Source organism: Trachymyrmex cornetzi, unplaced genomic scaffold (genome assembly GCF_001594075.2).
Source record: "Trachymyrmex cornetzi isolate Tcor2-1 unplaced genomic scaffold, Tcor1.1 scaffold361, whole genome shotgun sequence".
Lineage (NCBI taxonomy): Eukaryota > Metazoa > Arthropoda > Insecta > Hymenoptera > Formicidae > Trachymyrmex > Trachymyrmex cornetzi.
Window position 1 is genome coordinate 1,234,629 of NW_017298332.1, and position 18,239 is coordinate 1,252,867.

Here is an 18,239-nt window from a genome sequence, read left to right on the forward strand (position 1 = left end):
AGTTTCGGAAATAATTGTTTGCTTCCATACTTTTTCCCCACCCTGTATATTTCGTAGAAGCAATTAATTTTTTGTTATATAAACAAAATACTTGTGTTGCTGTTCAAAAATGCCTCAATTAAATAATGTTGCTGCTAGATCTTTAGAAACAATCTTGCTTACACTTTCTCGAAGATAATAATTGCAAAAAATAAAAGATGTTTTTTATTTTATTAAAATAAAGTATAGTATTTCGTATTTAATGTACGCAGATTATTGGATACATATACGGATATCTTATACATATAATACAGATTATTAGAGATGCTTTATTAAAACAAAATATTTCTGTACGCAGATCATTGCGGATACATTGGATTACAATCTTGCTGCAATCTTTCTCATTTTCTCTTTCTGTCCGGAACATGAACAGCGGTAAATGGAACGGAGAGACCGTTAATTTCGGCACGGAGATGCTTTTTTAAGGAACATGAACGAACGCCCACTGGAATAAAGTAATTCCGGACGCGCAAGACGGCGGGGCGGGAGTCACGCGAGCGCTCTTGCAAACGGGCGGAGGGGTTCTTAACGGGTGGCACGGAAGAAGAGAGATGGAGTTTTATATCCCGCGGTATTAAAGCACCCCAAAGGCAATCAAAAGCCTTATACACGTCTGCGATATTACCGCGTCCGTAATTCCCTCACGCGGATAAAAAGCCCGCATGGGCCGTTACGGGCGTCGACTTTATTATTTTAAATGTCTCGCGGCGAACATTTCGATACCATCGACGCGTCGCGCGTCGGGACGTCCGCGGACATTCCAATTGCGAGTGATTCGTCGATCAATGAAGACGTCGACATGAGCGACAAGCGAACGGCGAAATAACATCCGCGGGACACAGGAAGAACATACGTATTCATGTGAAAAATTGCCTGAGAATTGGAAGGCAGAAGATCCTCTAACTAAAACAGACTCTTAAATTTTTTATTTACGAAATGTTTTTTATTTAAATAATTAATACGAGAAATTGGAACTTATAGTCATTGGCACGTTTGCCTTAATCATAATTTATTGCAAGGGAGTGCAAAGGGTATTCGATTGAAATTAATAAAGAGGTTAGTAATAATTAATATGTCCAAATAACACCACAATAATCTTCATGGGGCGTGTTAAAAATCGGTCAACGTCGCACAATCGTAGCTGTAATCGTGAGAAAATTTTAATAAAGTGTAATGGATCGAGATTAATAAAGATCGTAATTAATATACGAGCCGCAACACCAGAATAATCTCTCTGTGAAGCATTAAAAAATCATTTATCACCTGATCAAAAGTTTCGCCACGCGACGTCTAAAAAGCGTATAAAAATTTACTGCATCTATATATAAACATAATACGTATTACATCCATGCAATTTTGCATATTCTAAATATAGCATTACCATTACGACCGAGAAGGTAAGATGTAATCGCTGTTAGTTGACACGAACATGACTTGTTATGGTTGGGAAAAGGATTAATCCTTCGCATCTCATTTATCAGGCAAGTTCAGGTAGATTCTCTGCTTATTTTCAAACTCCACAGAAAATCTACACTGAAAGAAAAGATTGGTTGCTGTGACAAATTAGATGGTTAAATATGGCATAGCATTTTTAATTGGCTGTAGCAACCAATTTTTGGTTGCGTTAGCCAATCGAAATCCTATACTGAGATTGCGGATAGACTAACACAACCAACAATTGGCTGCAGCATCCAAAAATTGGCTGTTGCAACTAATTAAAAAAGCTATGCTCTATTTTACTAATTTGCTGCAGCAGCCAATCTTTTCTTTCAGTGTAATATTGTACGAGTATATCTCTCCTCCAAAATTTAAATTAAATTTTAAGATTTAAATGATTATTTACGTGAAAATTTACTTAATTTGAAATTTAAAAATAAATGATTTTATAATACTAGAACCAAATATTTTTATATGGTCCTCTATATCACGACGATTTTGTAGTTTGAAAAATATAATGTTGAATACATTTGTATATGTATGCGTGTGTGATATTCATATTGAGTATTGATTTAATAAATTAATACAAGCTTATTGGAAATTAATCTTTCCCAAACTCGATATGACATCTCAGCGTTATTAAATTTAATGTTTATTGGAGGAATAAGGTTTATCTTTATTTTGATTGAAAAAGTAATTATGGGAATTATTCAGTTATTATGCATTATTAATCTAGAAGTAATAACAATAAATTAATTTACACAAATAATTTTTCGATCAAAACAAGGATAAACTTTATTCCTCAAATAATAAATATATGTATAATTTTGTAATTATATATTTTTAAATAAAGTTTAATATTAGCCACACAAATTAAAGAAAAGAATTAAGTAATTTGTATGTGAAAATTGGCTATTAGTATAGATATTAGAACACTCTAAATTTCTTAGAGTAAAATCTCATTCCAAAAGATCAATTTAAAATACTGCCATTATTGAAAAATTTATTTATTTACACTCTTGAGTAAGAGTGAGAGATTTTCACTCTTTTTTTTGGAGTGAGATTCATTACAAAGAAAAGAAATCACATTCCTCTTTTGGAGTGAATCTTATTCGAAAAGTGTGAAATCTCACTCCAAAAAAAGAGTGAAAATCTGCCACTCTTATATAAGAATGCAAATTTTTCACTCTTTTTCAGTAGTAGCAGTAATTTAACTCTTTTGGAATGAAATTTCACTCCAAGAAATTTAGAGAGTAGACATTTATGTATGTATAACCTGATTGAAAATCAAATTATCTCGTCAATTTAAATTCAGGTAACAATTTTGCTATTTTAAAATGCTCTCACAACTAAACAGAATTATTCGTTATCTTAGATAACGCTAATGGGTCCACAAAACAAAACGCAAAATACAAAGTAAAAGCTTAATTAGTAATTAATTCATAATACAAGAAGCAGTTTAAAAAATATAGATATATATTTCGTGAAAGTGAAACTGCCTGGCGAATGGCCTTGGTGTTTAATTTTTTTTTTTTGCAGCGCGCTACGAAAAACTGCCGAGCACTATGTTATCATTCGCAAAGTGAGACCAAGCACTAAGCAAGTAAGTAATGGCACGAGTCGATCCATGAATCATTATTATTATCATCCTTCGAAATCGTTTCCATGAATCAATGATTAATTAATTCCTATATTATGTAACGACGTGTATCAAATTAACTTTTGAAGCTAATATTTCACATGATTTGTTTAATTACAGTAGAATCAAAGCGATGTGAGATAAACTAAGAAAAATGTTCTGATTAAACCAACAAAAGAACCCAACACGAATCGCATTTTAAGAGAGACCAAATAGAATTTCTGATTATCAAACCAGAAATTCTTTTTGTCTTCACTAAAATACTATTCTTGTTGAGATCTTATGTTGATTTAATCAGAACAATTCTTTCAATGTAGGATTATAAATTCTAGTTTTATTTCAAAAGCTTTGATGATTTTTTAAAATTTTTTTGAATGACTTGATTTGAAGTATATTTAGAGTCGTGCTTTAAATTTTTCACTCATTTATATACATCATTTGGCTAGTAATCAGATTTAAAAATGATAAGCACGTTATTAGATCAAATTGTTTAAATAACAGAAAGTCATTTAATATAATTGTTTAATCATTAATATGAGAAAGAGAATATTTGGAGAAAATACATTTAAAAACATTAAATATTTCAGTATGAATCCGACAGGTTGACCTTGATTTGTTTTTGCGAAATACAGCGCGTTGTGTTTATACAAGGTCGCCATACCATCATTCACAAAACAAAATTTAAACGGGCAATTATAATGCGAACCTCGCATATTTTCGTATTATTTCTCTACAATCGTGACAAATAGTAGACAATATCACAAACGATGATTATCAACTTTTATTATTATTATTGATGGTTATCAATTCTCGCAAAGAATTAATTAATTTCTACATTTTAAAACGCATAAATTTTTTATCTATTTTGTTAATCTGCAAAATTGTCACGCATGTTGAAAAGAATAACCCATTCTATTAATCTACTAATAGAAAACATTGGGAACAGTTCTATTAATACTTTTTTCGCATTTTTCTTCCATCATAAAGTGTGCGATTAAGGAAGCGTCAAACAAAATGCTATGTAGCCATCATTAAAGTTCTAGATGTATCAGAGTAGCGCAATCCTTTTTTCTAAGCCGAATGCCGACTTTCCTATTGGCTATTTCGACCGCTATTTTTAACCTGATGATCTATAATTTTAACCTGACGTCCAATAAATAAGTAATAAGTAAGCTTAGTAAATAAACGAATAAATAAAGAAGTAAGCTTAATAATTTAATTCTTTAATATAATATGATTATTATATTACGACGGACCTTTGCGTTACTCTGGTACATCTAAAGCTCTAATAATCATATTTTAATAATTAATTAATATACAATTAACTGTGTTTCGCGAGTGAGTGTGTTGCACAAAAGTTGTAACAATATTGCTGTAATATTACACGTTGCAGCAATGTTGCAGCAATATTGCTGCAAGTTTTGTGCTGTTGGGGAAGAACGTAATAAACAAGAGAAGAAGAGAAAGCCTATAAGCCAACTGCTGATGCACATTGTATCGATGAATATTATATCATATTAATAAATGACGTATTATAAAAGACTAATAATTATTAAATATATTTGTATTCATATATGATAAATAAGTTGATTTTATCCTTTATTATTTTACAATCCAACTATAGTTACTTATATATAATACTTTTATATGTATAGTTTTAGGATTGAAACAAAATTTGATAATTATAATATGAGATTCGATAACTATATCTTATTTTATATATAATATTGCAAAGTATTCCATAATTATACAATATTTTAATTAGGGATGCACTGGATCGTAAAATTATTGGATACCGGATATCCGGGCAGAATGTAACAAAATGTCGGAATATTCGGTATTTGATCGGATATTCGAGAAGGCAATTTCTTCGAGTCGGGTATCCGACATTTTCCGGTTATTTGACCGGATGCTTCGAGAAAGTCTTCTAAAAAATAAAAAAAAACCTATACAAAACAGATTGTAATTTTGCAACAATGTATAAGATATTATGGTATAGCATCATGAATATGCATATTTACTTAGAGAACATTTGTATAAGAAAGAATCAACAATTTTATGATATCAAATTTCAACCAGATATCTCCCCGGATAATAGTAATATCCGGCTATTCGGATTTCCGGATATCCGATGCTTTCCTAATTTTAGTAGTATATATGTTGAGAGTACTTGCCCTGCTTTTCATAATTATAGTCAAGTACACTATATCTTGACGAATATAGAAAACTTTATCCCGAGTATCTCAATTGATACATTTTTTATATAAAATTTGTATAACGATTATAACGATTATATGAGCTTTAATCATAAAAAAATAATTAATGTAAAAACAATTCACGATATACAAATTAGAAGAGCACATCTGCATGTTTTTATATTAATTATTTTTTATGATTAAAGCTCACATGCAGATGTGCTCTTCTAATTTGTATGTCATGCTAGATCGGTAATTCCGTGCAATATTGCTAAGCTACTAAATTCGGCAGAACATGTCACGATCCTGAAACGAGTAGTAACTCGGCAAGTTTTTGTAATGAGTTTCCTCTTTGCGACGTGCGCCGAGAAGGGGTGAAAACTCGTTGGAGAAGAAGCTAGGATCACTAGACGGGCGGCAAATCTCGACAGAAGTTCCTTTCGCAGGATTTCTCGCGGAGCGGAAGGCAAAAGGACGAATGCCGGGCACGATCCGACGACTACATCATTCACCGAGCTATCGGCTGTAAGACGCTTCCCTGCGAGCCCACGTTGGTCGAATAAAGAGAGCGAAGAAACAGAGGGAAAAGAAAAATATTGAGGGAGAGAAAGAGAAAGAGAATAGAAGGGTAAAAGGATGGGAGAATCGGTACATCGAGCAGAGAACACGGTGATTAATGATTCGGATTTTGGCTTCGACGACGACGCGTGCGTCTTCGATATTTTACCAGCATTTTTACTTCCCGACGTATTCTCGATTCTCGCGTAAACGATCCTGCACCGCTTCTTCTGTTTCAGATCTTCCGATTCGGAAAAGAGAACATGTCGCTCTTTTTACGTTCGCAAAGCAGAAATGTACGTATCATATGCTTCGAATCGCGTAGAGCCTTCGTGTGTGAAAAATCATGAAAGATTCTCGACGAGTCTGTTGCAACATCCGAGTTGTTACACAGAGAAAATTCGAAACTTCCAGAATTCTTGGTCTTCTGAACTGTAATAGGTTTTGTTGGCATTTACAAACTAGAGTTCTACAGTTATTTTTAAAGAAAATGCGAACATGTAACCACAATATAGAGAAGAAATAATGACAAAATATTAAAGAAATAATTAAAAAACGATCAAAATAATGATTTATAAAACAAATCTGTTAAGTCATCACGATTTGATAATAATTAATATTAATATTAGATTTTTTTCGTAATGGTATATTTTTATTATAAATTAGATTAATATATAGATATATTTTATAAATTATATATATTTTAAAGTAAATTCTATAATATTGTTAATCAATCTGTTTACGTTTCTGTGTCATTAAAAGTTTCTTTTCACGAGTTCTCGGTTTACAATTTTTCAAATTTATAGACAGAGTTTACTAAACATTCATAATAGTAAGGCAATTTTAGGATAAAAGGATGAGGCCTAGGCTGAGAAAACTCTGCTCAAAGTCGATACGTCGAGCATCCTTCGCTGCCCAATGAATCAAACGCGCGGGGTCCCTTTGTGCTGTCCGAAATACAAGGCCCGGTCGCCCCTGCAGTCCCGCCGTCTAAATCTAACACGATAAGTAGGCGGTGCCGATTAATCATGGTGGTAAAATCGTCCGGTACGATTTAGGTTCCCTCTCTCTTTTCCTCTTTTCTCTTTCCGACATCGTATATCGTATACCATGTACATATACATCCATATAGAATACGTGAATCTATAGGGTAAATCTTTTCTATAATTGTCTCGACATTATAGTCATTTATAATTTAAAAATGATCGTTCCTATAGTTCGATTTTTTGATAAACGGGATAAAAATACACGCGATACTTCTATAGGATAAGTCTTTTACGATTGTTTCAAAATTACCCTCGTATTGTTTAAACGATTATTACTCTTAATCCAATTTTTCGGCAAATGGAATAAAAACACGCGATTCTGTCATCGTCAGCCATGACTCTATTGGAACTTATCCAGTCACCTTTTCGAATTAAATGCACGAGTTATTTCAGGTGGTAAAGTCGACTGGACCACCCTGTATGTGTGTGTACATATCGGGCCTCGCGGCATATCCTGTGAGATTGAGACCTCCTCGCGTCGAGACTCACGCCGGCACGGCCGGAGCCCCGTGTGAGGCCGCCCCCTCGTTCTCCCTTTCTTTTAGGGTCCTGGACCCCACGATGGAGGTCTGCCGCGCCGTTGTGCCCACACACCGTGTAGCAACGCTATCGTCGATTTCTTTGACGCGACCCGGAGAACGCATTTTTGGCACTTGATACCGGCGAATGTCATCGTGAAAAGCGAGGTAAAGAAAAGAGTTTATTAATGACGAACAAACATGTACATGCATATATTTGGATTCATTTCAAATGTGACTGATTCTAAAGAAAATTATTTCCTACCCCGTTTGGAAAATAATAGCAATTTACTTACAAATTTACTTACAAAGATAACATCAAATGACGTCTTAATCATGTTTTATATATATATATAAAATTTTTAACTTAATGACATTAAAACGTCACTGTACTATTTAGATAATTAGAAACAGCAAAATAACTAATGTACAAATTATGAATTTTTGTAAAAGAAGCACGAATATTACGTAAATATAATTATTATATAATACAATTATCTTATAATTTATTATGCTTACTTATATAAATATAAAACGTAAGAGATGTATTATCATATAAACGTAAAATACGATTATAATTCAATTACAGTTATAATTATAATTTAATTGTAATAAAATTTTTCTTATGGCCAAGGATATATAAAAAATACCTTTGAATATAATATCTAATATAAATCCTACAGCTGAATTAATTAAAAGACTAATACGAAAAAGAATGCCTTTAACGTTTGATTTTATTTAATTTTTCGACAATTAATATAGAGAATCGCTTTAGAAACTCCCTTATAAGTAGTACTTTACCTTCAGGACGCTAATCCCAGCATTCTGAAAGTCCAGAGGATCATTTTAAAAAGAAAATAATCTTAACATTCTGACTCGAGTTCGCAAGATGGGCAAAATTTCAGCGTCAATTAACGGTAAGTGTGCTAATGCCTCTCGGAAAATTACTGCCGCTATTACTGTCTCTTTTGTATTTAACGCAATTTGCTGAACGCGTCTGAAATGGCGCGAGAGAGATACGCTTGCTGGTTTCCGCGTTTCGGTGTTCCGCTCCGCCCGAAAATCAACCATTGTTTTAAGGTGGCTGATCGTTGTGGTTGCCGGAACCAGCGAATCGAAATTACATTCCGTCTAGACGTGGCCTCGCAGAAAATGTAATTAACCGATTCCACCGCTCTAAGAAGGCGCACTGCTGCCTCTGTGAAGTTACGAACCCGCACGTTTCGTGAAAATGATTCCTTCTCATTCATCCTCCTATAGCAACAAACTTTTATTTAAGGAGAAAAAGATCGAAATTTTTGCAAGTTGCTTCTAAATAAATATAAATAGTTTTAATTTTTAATTATAATCGTATTTTATATTTATATGATAATACCTTTTGCATTTCCTGAAGATTTTACTGGCTTTAAAGTCTATGGTTGGCCGTATTCATAGTCCGTTCTTATTTCAAGAGTCTTAAGGGGATCCTAAAGTGAAGAGATCGAACTTCGACAGCTGTTTTATTGATAAAATACAATTTTATATATGTAGGATTTACATCAACACATCCACATCAATATCGCATACACACACACATACACATATATCATACATACGCATAAATTTTTGTAAAGGATTTTCTTATCAAATTAGGTATCTCTAATTTTAAAAATTCAACGTTGTTTTTTCGTGTAATTTAATAGTCTGAGAATTCCAATTTTGTAAGTAGGTACATAATTGCGCAGCTTTTATATTAAACAAATATTGTCACAACTTGACAGCTTACATATTGGACTAATAATAAGCAATGGTAAAAATCTCAAAATTTCAAAAATTTATTTTATTCTTGATATAAATTTCATCCAATAGATACATTTTAATTCTTTTTCCGAGGATTTCTAAATCTGTAAAAGTAATTTATACGAAAATCCTTTACAAAAATTATTACGTTTGATCGGCAAAATAGATGATTTTATAGGATCCTCTTAAGTAATGTCTTAAGATGCTAATACAACTCTGTGATTAGTTTATGATATTTTAAGATAGTCTTAAAAATAAGAACCAACTATGAATACCGACAAAAGCGGCGTTGTTGAGAAGACTATGAATATCAATTTATATCAGTTTAGCGTACACCTGTAAAATGAACTGCTCGCATAAGGGAGCACGACCGGTCTCTCGCCATGATGCTGCGTTTGTCTGAGCGACGAGACACTACCCCGTCTCCAGATTAACAGAATTTTCTGTAATTATTATTTATATGAAAGTTATTTTTGCGATTTTTCATGCATAAAACATACTCTCTAAATCTCTTAGAGTGAAATCTCACTACAAAAGTCTAAAAACTGAGCAAGTCTTTGAAAAAGAGTAAAAATATTTTCATCTTATGTAAGAAGTCTCAAAGGGAAATCCAAAAAAGAAAGAATGAAACTTTATTCCTTTGGAGTGAATTTCACTCCTAAAAAGAAAATTTTCCGCTCTTTTTTCAGAATGAAAATATTTTCATTTTTTTTTCAAAGATTGCCCCACTTTTCATTCATTTTTCACTCTAAAAGAAAGTATAGAGAAAATGAAAAAAAAATTATAAAATCCGAAGACCTTTTATCACAATCTTATCTCATAATTTAATTTTTTTCTTTTAAAAAGTTCCATTCGCTGGAAATTTCCTAAAAAAACTAAAAATATTGATGTTATTTAATTTCTTTTGTGTAAAAATTATCGCACTTGCCGTGCAAAATTTTCGACATGTTCTTATTACTGTCGAGTAATCGAGTAACGAATGCACTATTAAAGGATTCGGATAAGCGTGTTAGATCGTGCGAGGGCCAATTAAACTATTGCGTGCGCGTGAAAATCATGAAAACCTTTTCTTCGTGCGCAAGCCGAGAGCGCATAAATCTTACCGTTGGAAATCTCACGGTCTCATCGATTGAGGTGACTGACTCGGACCTGCATAATGGCAACGTTATTCAAGCACTTACCTACACATACGCGTGCGTGCACATGCGTACGTGCAGTAATAGCAGAGCGCATAATAATCGCGAAATTTACGTGCATTACGAAGGAAAGTGTGGACATATAATATAAATAACAAAAGTAATGAATCCGAGGCGAAATAAAAACGTGTACTATTTACACGTAGTTTATATTAAGTTGAACTTCCATGGAATTTCTGAGTTGTAATTTAAAAACTCATTTTTGTAAGAAAGCATCACAGCAATTGGTTTTATTTCTTTTCTAAAAATATTGTAAATATCATCAATTGTAAATATCAATTTTTTCTTTTGTCTCATGTAGACTTTTTTATATTAAATAAATAATTATATTCATTTGCCAAAACAATGTCTTCGGAGTAAGCACTAAAATCTCTTTTAGCTTTACAAAATTAATTTCTAAAGGTAATTTAATTTCAAGAAGAACATTCTATGCATGGGTTATGCAGTAATATTTCAATTACTTAGATAAATATTATATTTATATAGCTATTAATATATCTAAAGTATCTAACACTACAACTACTTTCCCAACAAGTTTAACTTTTTTCTTATAATAAGTTAGAGTGTTTCAAACTACCCTTTGCCCTCGTCACTAAGTTACTTGACCTCATTTACGAGCTGTCACAAGACGTCTTGGCCTGAGTAGTCTCAAGGGTCGAAGTTAGCCAACGAAAGGTAGGTACGAAGGTTACGGAAGACGCTCAGGTGCAAATTGAAGGGCTGAACGATTGAAACACTAGCTCTTCGATCGCACGTGTGCGCCTGTATACACGTTACAGGGTCATTCATAAATGCAGGTCAATACTTCAGGTGAATCCAGATTGTAAAGTAGAGCTGTCTACGTCTATGTGTATATTTATGAGTTACCTCTACAAGCATGTAGCTTTCGGCACACCCGACAATATTGCCATTAGCAAGCAAGCCTCGATTCCGTTATACATCCTATACGGTCTCAACGCGCGCTACGCTACTTACGAATAAATTAACCGGGCCCTTCAAAGGGGGCGTACAATGGTGGCATCGTGGTACTCCTCGTCTTCAGGCATAACCGCCGCAATATATATAATTACGACATTAGCGAGCAATTTTGGTTGCCGTGTAGAGTTCCCGGTTTCATTGGTAGGTACGTAGACGCATATGCAGCTGCATGCAGGCTACGTAGCTACTGGCGAGATAGCTCACAGCGCCGTTTATAGCTGTGACTACGTTGTCGATAACGGCGGCGAATTGAAGGGCACCCCTTTGAGGCTGTCTGCTGTAGTTTCAACCTGGAACTCCCTTTGCTCCTTCCCTTCAGCCCCTTTATTCCGCCTTACGCGAGCTCTCTATTCGGATGTAATATTCGGTCCTATGAATATTTACGCATCGACGAGCTTATATTCATATATATCGATATTTATATTTATATTTTTATTTTTATTTATATTCTCATGAATATTAAAGTTAGCTGTTAAAAGAGAAACGGAGAAAATATATGAATGAATCGGCTGATGGCGATAGTGTGAAAAAATTGCTATAGAGAAGCGTGTTTCGCGGTTTTCGCTCGCTTCGATTGCGAGCGACACTATACTCGGCGTTTCCTAATGAACGAAGAAATGGGAGCAGGGAGAAAAATATTTTCATAAGGATACACGGGAGAAAGCAAATAGAAAAATGTGGTTACGATATTTATGAATCCTCATTTGCAATTGCATACCATCTCTGAATATCATCTCTCGAGTGATTTTATATGTAAAAGACTGCGTGCTATCTTTCCGTTAGAGATAATTCATCCTCGCTGTTTTTAATTATCGAAGAATTTCCAAACGTAAGGACTATTTAATGATACACACTTTCTCTCTCTCTCTCTCTCTCTCTCTCTCTCTCTCTCTCTCTCTCACTCTCTCTCTCTCTCTCTCTCTCTCTCTCTCTCTCGCGTGCCTACACTGAAAGAAAAGATTGGTTGCTGCAGCAAATTAGATAATAAAATATGGCATGGCATTTTTAATTTATTGCAACAGCCAATTTTTAGTTGTTGCAGCCAATTGTTGGTTGTGTTAGCCTATCCGCAATGTCAATATAGGACTTTGATTGGCTAACGCAACCAAAAATTGGTTGCTACAGCATATTAAAAATGCTATGCCACATTTAACCATCTAATTTGCTGCAGTAACCAATCTTTTCTTTCAGTGTACAGTTTGTATTCTAATTTTTGGATGCATTTGCACGACTGATGGAAATTAAAAAATGTCACATAGTGTCTTTGATCGTTAAAATAACAGGGATTCGAACGGGAATTAATTCGATGCTCTAACTTCGTTGTTTTCGTGCAGAAAGATAACTTGTAACGACATGCGCTGATCGCATATACAGACGGAAACCCTCCACTCCAAAGGCTTGCGCGCGATTAAATAAGCCGCCGTATGCAATATCGGGAGCGTAAGCGATATCGAGAACGTGACCCAAGAATTAATTGCGGCAGCAAATGTCGCCGTCGCACCACCCGCGCACCTCCTTCCCCTCTCCCCTTGAATGATCGGAACTTTCCGAACTTGGGTCGTACTGGGATAGAGAAAGCTATTCGGCCTTCCGCACGATCGCTGTGTGTATTGACAACATTAAACTCGGTCCTCACGTACGCAGTTATTGGTAGCCGGTCGTATAGCAAACTGGTCTAGGCGTAATGCGGCTAGAACGAGCAGCGTGGACTCGAGGAAGAAGCAATCGTGCCGATGAATCAGGTAGAAAAGGACGACGAGAGAGCGAGGAAAATGAAGGCGTGAGAGCACGATGGGTCCTATAATGCCACGGTGTTCAATGTGGGAACCATAACCCCGGTCGAACGACGATTAGTCCTGGGCCACCGCGTTGTTTACTCTGGACAGGTCCTGCCTGCCACCTAGTTTACGTTATTATATATGTCCGTCCGAACAGGCCCGTGCGCGGCCATCGACCGCCGGCGTGGATCTGGCCCACCGCCGTAAGGCTCTTTTAAATCGCGTTTTCGGGGGGGTCTAATGGTTTCGCGGAGATCTCGTGTGGACCTGGTTGGCTAGAGTGCATGTGTGTGTTCTATACGAACCTATCCATCGCATCTAATGGCTTTATCATAGCACGTTGTAGTTTTTGTACCGGTGTGTCGCCGCACATTCATTGAAAAACTCTAATGTATGTAGTTCTAGTAAATATAGTTTTTCATTATTTATATAAATTTTTGTTTACAAAAACGATAATGATAGAGCCATTGTATACAATAAATGGGATTTTATAGAATACATACTGGTATATCGTCAAGGGTTTTTAAGTGTGCTATGAACATTTTAGAAAAAGCACGAAAGCGAGTAAAACGCAAGTAACAAAGTTTAAAAATTGTGAAAACTATGTTACATATTGTATTTATTCTTATTTGAATCAAAGTGATATTAGATATCATTGTATCATAAAATAATGAAATAAAAAATAAAAGCTTTAAAAACTTCTGTTCATTTCTGAATATTGTGTTATATTTGATAAAAGATCTAGGCTGAAGAATGTGTACCTAATGATGTAACCTCGACAAATTCGGTTATTTTAATGTGCCGCGCATTGAAAAAGATTAAAAAACACTGGGCTATATAATCACATATATACGGGAGAAGTTTCAAGAGTAAAGCGTATTTAAATGAATGCAGATTTTATTCCTATTTAACGAATAGATATATTAAAATGTAACTTACGTATCCCTTCACATAAGTTCATTATAAATATTTATGTAAAAAGGAGAAAGTACGTATCTTCAGTGATAACGTGAAGCGTATAGTGAACAAGCGGACAACCGAGCTTGCTAGATTAAGGCTTGAATTATCATATTATAAATTATTCTTACGACGCAAGATGTTATCATGTTCCCTTCTGTAGGAAAATTTCAGAAGCTCCGTTTCGAATTTCATTTCTTTCACTTAAAAAATGTCAGACTACTTTCAATGCAGAATGTAAGATCTAATTTATCGAAAATGTTTGTCATGATATATAATTTTGATAAAAAAAGAATCATAAATGAATATATATGAAGAATTTTGAGAAGCTACACACAACCTTGACCACGTAACCTCGATGTACCTCGGTGCATAGTAAACAAGTGTTCGTGAAGTCGTGAAATGCAAGGAAAACGTCAGATGAGAAGAAATTTGTTCTTTCAGAGTCGTAAGCGTTCCTGTTAGCGAAGTACGGAAACGCAATTCTCTCATACTCCACCGTCTGATTGGAGTTTGAATAATAAATCGATGAATGAACGCCAACTTTCCTTCTCCTCTAAACTAAAGTACGAGCAATGTGCACCAGTAGACTCTTTCGCGACTCGACGCTCAGTCGTTTTTTTTTTATTTTATCATGAACCACAGTCGTGTTGAAATTCGTGTCGATTTTCCCAGATATCGAAAATCAATTGAAGAGCTTCCAAAAGAATTTATGTAAATTTATCCCCTAATGTAAAAAAAATAGGCAAAAATGTTCATTAATACATAATACAGATATTACAGCCAGTAATGCAGAACAGTCGCGATATCCATAGTATTAATTTAGTGTAGTCGTTAATATTTTAATCTGCGAAAATGTCAGCCAATTTATTTACATATGTAATGTATGAGGTCGTACATAAAGATTTCCTTTGGTTAAATAACGAAGAGATTGTCCTAGATCTCTTCTTAGATTCGTTATGTCAGGTCTCGTTTTGGCGAAATTCAACTGAAAAATGGAGACCGACATATATGTATGCATATTGTATACACATATATACGTGCGCAATATCCTTTTTTTCTATCTTCTGCGCTTTTCCCATTACAGCTGCGGCACTGCATTACTCTACCTCCTATCCTCTAGCTTACTTTATATGCATTATTCTTTGTAAATACGTATCCCTCCATTGTGCCATGCATTTAAAAGGATTCCTAGACGGCGAATCTTATCGTTCAACAGCGGCGCGATGCGGATAATTCTTTTGACTATCATCTGAATTTCGGCAGATTACGTTTACACGGCACCCTTAATCAGATTTATCATCCGTAGTTAAAAAACTGACTAATCACAGTTATTCTATTCTTCGGAATAGCTATGATTGGCCAATTTTTCATAACCACGAATGTTATTAAACCTGGTTAAGAATGTCGTGTAAATGTAGTTATATTATAATATCGATAATTATCGATTGAATATAAATAAGTAAATATATATATATATATATATATACTCTAAATCTGAATCAGTAGATAATCACTGATATCAGTGCCAAATATGCCACTATTCACTAATCACCCAGTGACGTATTTGGCACTGGATAATCAGTGAAGTTCAATTAAAAAAGAAAGAAGGTTTGAGCATTATATATCCTAAAATATTGATATGTTAATTTTAATCTTCTAATATTATATTCATTGAATTTATGCACTAAAATAAGATTAATTAGATCACATAATAAAGGTTAGCTAGGTTAGGAATTTCACATTTCACTCACTGATCACCAGTGGCATACTTGGCACTGATACTTGGCAGTGATTATCTACTGGTTCAGATTTACAGAGTATATATAAAATATATAAACTCTCTAAATCTTTTGGAGTAAAATCTCACTCTGAGAGACTGAAAATTGAAGAAAAAGAGTGACAGATTTTCACTCTTTAGGAGCGAGATTTCATAATTTTGAAGTAAGATTTCACTCTTCTAGAGTGAAAATCACTCTAAGGAAGTCTCAAAAAAAGGAGTAAAATTTCATTCCTTTAAAACTAATCTCACTTCCTCCCCCTCCTACAAAAAACGAGTGAAAATCTGCCACTCTTGTTCAAGAGTGAAAAGTTTTCACTTTTTTTCAAGACTGGCTCAATTTTCACTTCAAACGATTTAATTTAGCAAGTATGTACATATATTATTTATAAGCTATAAATTATATAGATATGAGATGTCCAGTATAACCTTGCATATTAAATCTATGCTATGTGGTTAAATTACATTTTTATATTGCTTCTTATTAGAATGGTAATTTTAAAGAAATTGTACAAATGATCGATACGTGATCTCCATATATATGAAAATCTTCGCAACATATGCCTATAAAAAAAAATTTTAAATCATATTCTCTCCGTGCCAGTTTTATAGTGTAACATCTTATTATGAGAAACATGATTAATTACAGCAAAGCCTTTAGAGTCCTTTTATGTAATTAAGAAGACTAGAGTCAATTCACATGTTTCGCAACATTATTTCAAATTCTTTAAAAAGCCGCGCTCTAACGAAATAGACAAATGCTTGAAAAGAAGAGAGAAAGAGGAGGAGAGGGAGGGAGGGTGGCAGAAGCGTGTCGTTCAAAAATGTAGAATTTATAAGGAATACGATGGTCCGCGCGACAGCACCTTTCGACCTCTATGGATTCGGAAGCTTTAGATCTACACATACACATGCAATGCAGCTTCAAGTAGGTCTTGAATTTCTCACGTCCCGGCGGGAACGAGCCGGCAGCATTTGATCGTAGTGTGCGCAAGCGATGTTTGCCCAAATAATTCCCGAATTAGTGGGGATGTTTGAGCAAGAGTGAGAGCCCCGCGAGAGCAACGTCACTGTTAAGCGATTCTGAGCGGAATGCCCTCACAAAAAAATCTTTCGAAGATGTGACACGCAATGTATGATGCCTATTTTTATCATTATTTTATACAGTTAACATTTTGCTAGAAGATAATTCCACAAGTTCTCCTGTCAATATTAAATCTTTTTCTATTAATTTGAATCCATGTATTCTATTAATTTTAATACAACTTATTATATTATGTTAATACATTTCTAATATTCCTCAGAAATCTAAATCTATGTACTCATTAAATTAGTATAAAGAATTAGCACGAATATTAATAAAACAGCATATTAATAAAAGTCTGTTTTTTGGATGTTAGCAAAAAATATTGACTTTTAAATGCTAGCGCGATCTGTTCCCATTCTCAATTTCATTCGCCATTCATCAATGTCGTTTAAATCAATGTTTAATTAACAAACACAATTTATCATCCGTCATATTCACAAATGATTCACGTGAAACATTCGAATTGAAATTTTTTTCAAAGAATTTTGTCCTAAAGAACGAGCGAAAAAAATTAGTGCAACATATGGATGATACTAATGGCAATTCTCTCGGGTGGAGGATCGAAAACAGGAGGATAGAAACTCCTTTCCTCTATTCCTCTGATAATATTGTCGGCGCGGTAAACTCGATAAGAACGCTATCGTAAAAAGTTACGGTAGCTTTATTTTATTACGAAAAGAACCGGTGCAAAATCCGAACGGATACGTTCAGGGATAGATGGATTTATATAGGATGATTCGAGAACCGCAATACCTGAAAAAAAATCGTATCTAAGGAATAAAAGTAAAGAGAAATGTCTCAACAAATATAGATTCAAACCTCTGTTGTGTAAAAGAAGTAAAGGCATGTTAATAATAAAACACACTGTTAGAAATGTTCTTAAATTTCATTAACTTTTAATGTACATTGGTGAATGAAGTTTAATTTCTCTGTAACTGAAAGGACTATTAATGCACATGTTAATGAGATTTAAGTTTACAGTAACTGAAAAATTAAGTGTAATGAAATTTAATATACTTTTCATTTACGGTTATAAATGACATTTAATTAATCGTAACTGAAATAACTATTAATGTACATATTAATAAAATTTAAGTTTGTAGTACATTAAATGTACTTTTACATTTACAAATATTAATAATATTTTAATAAAGTCTAATACTATTAACGCTTAACGTTTAATACGTTTACGTTTCTTACATGTCATTAACGTAAATTACTTTTCAGTTACAGATCTCGTACTTTTCATTAA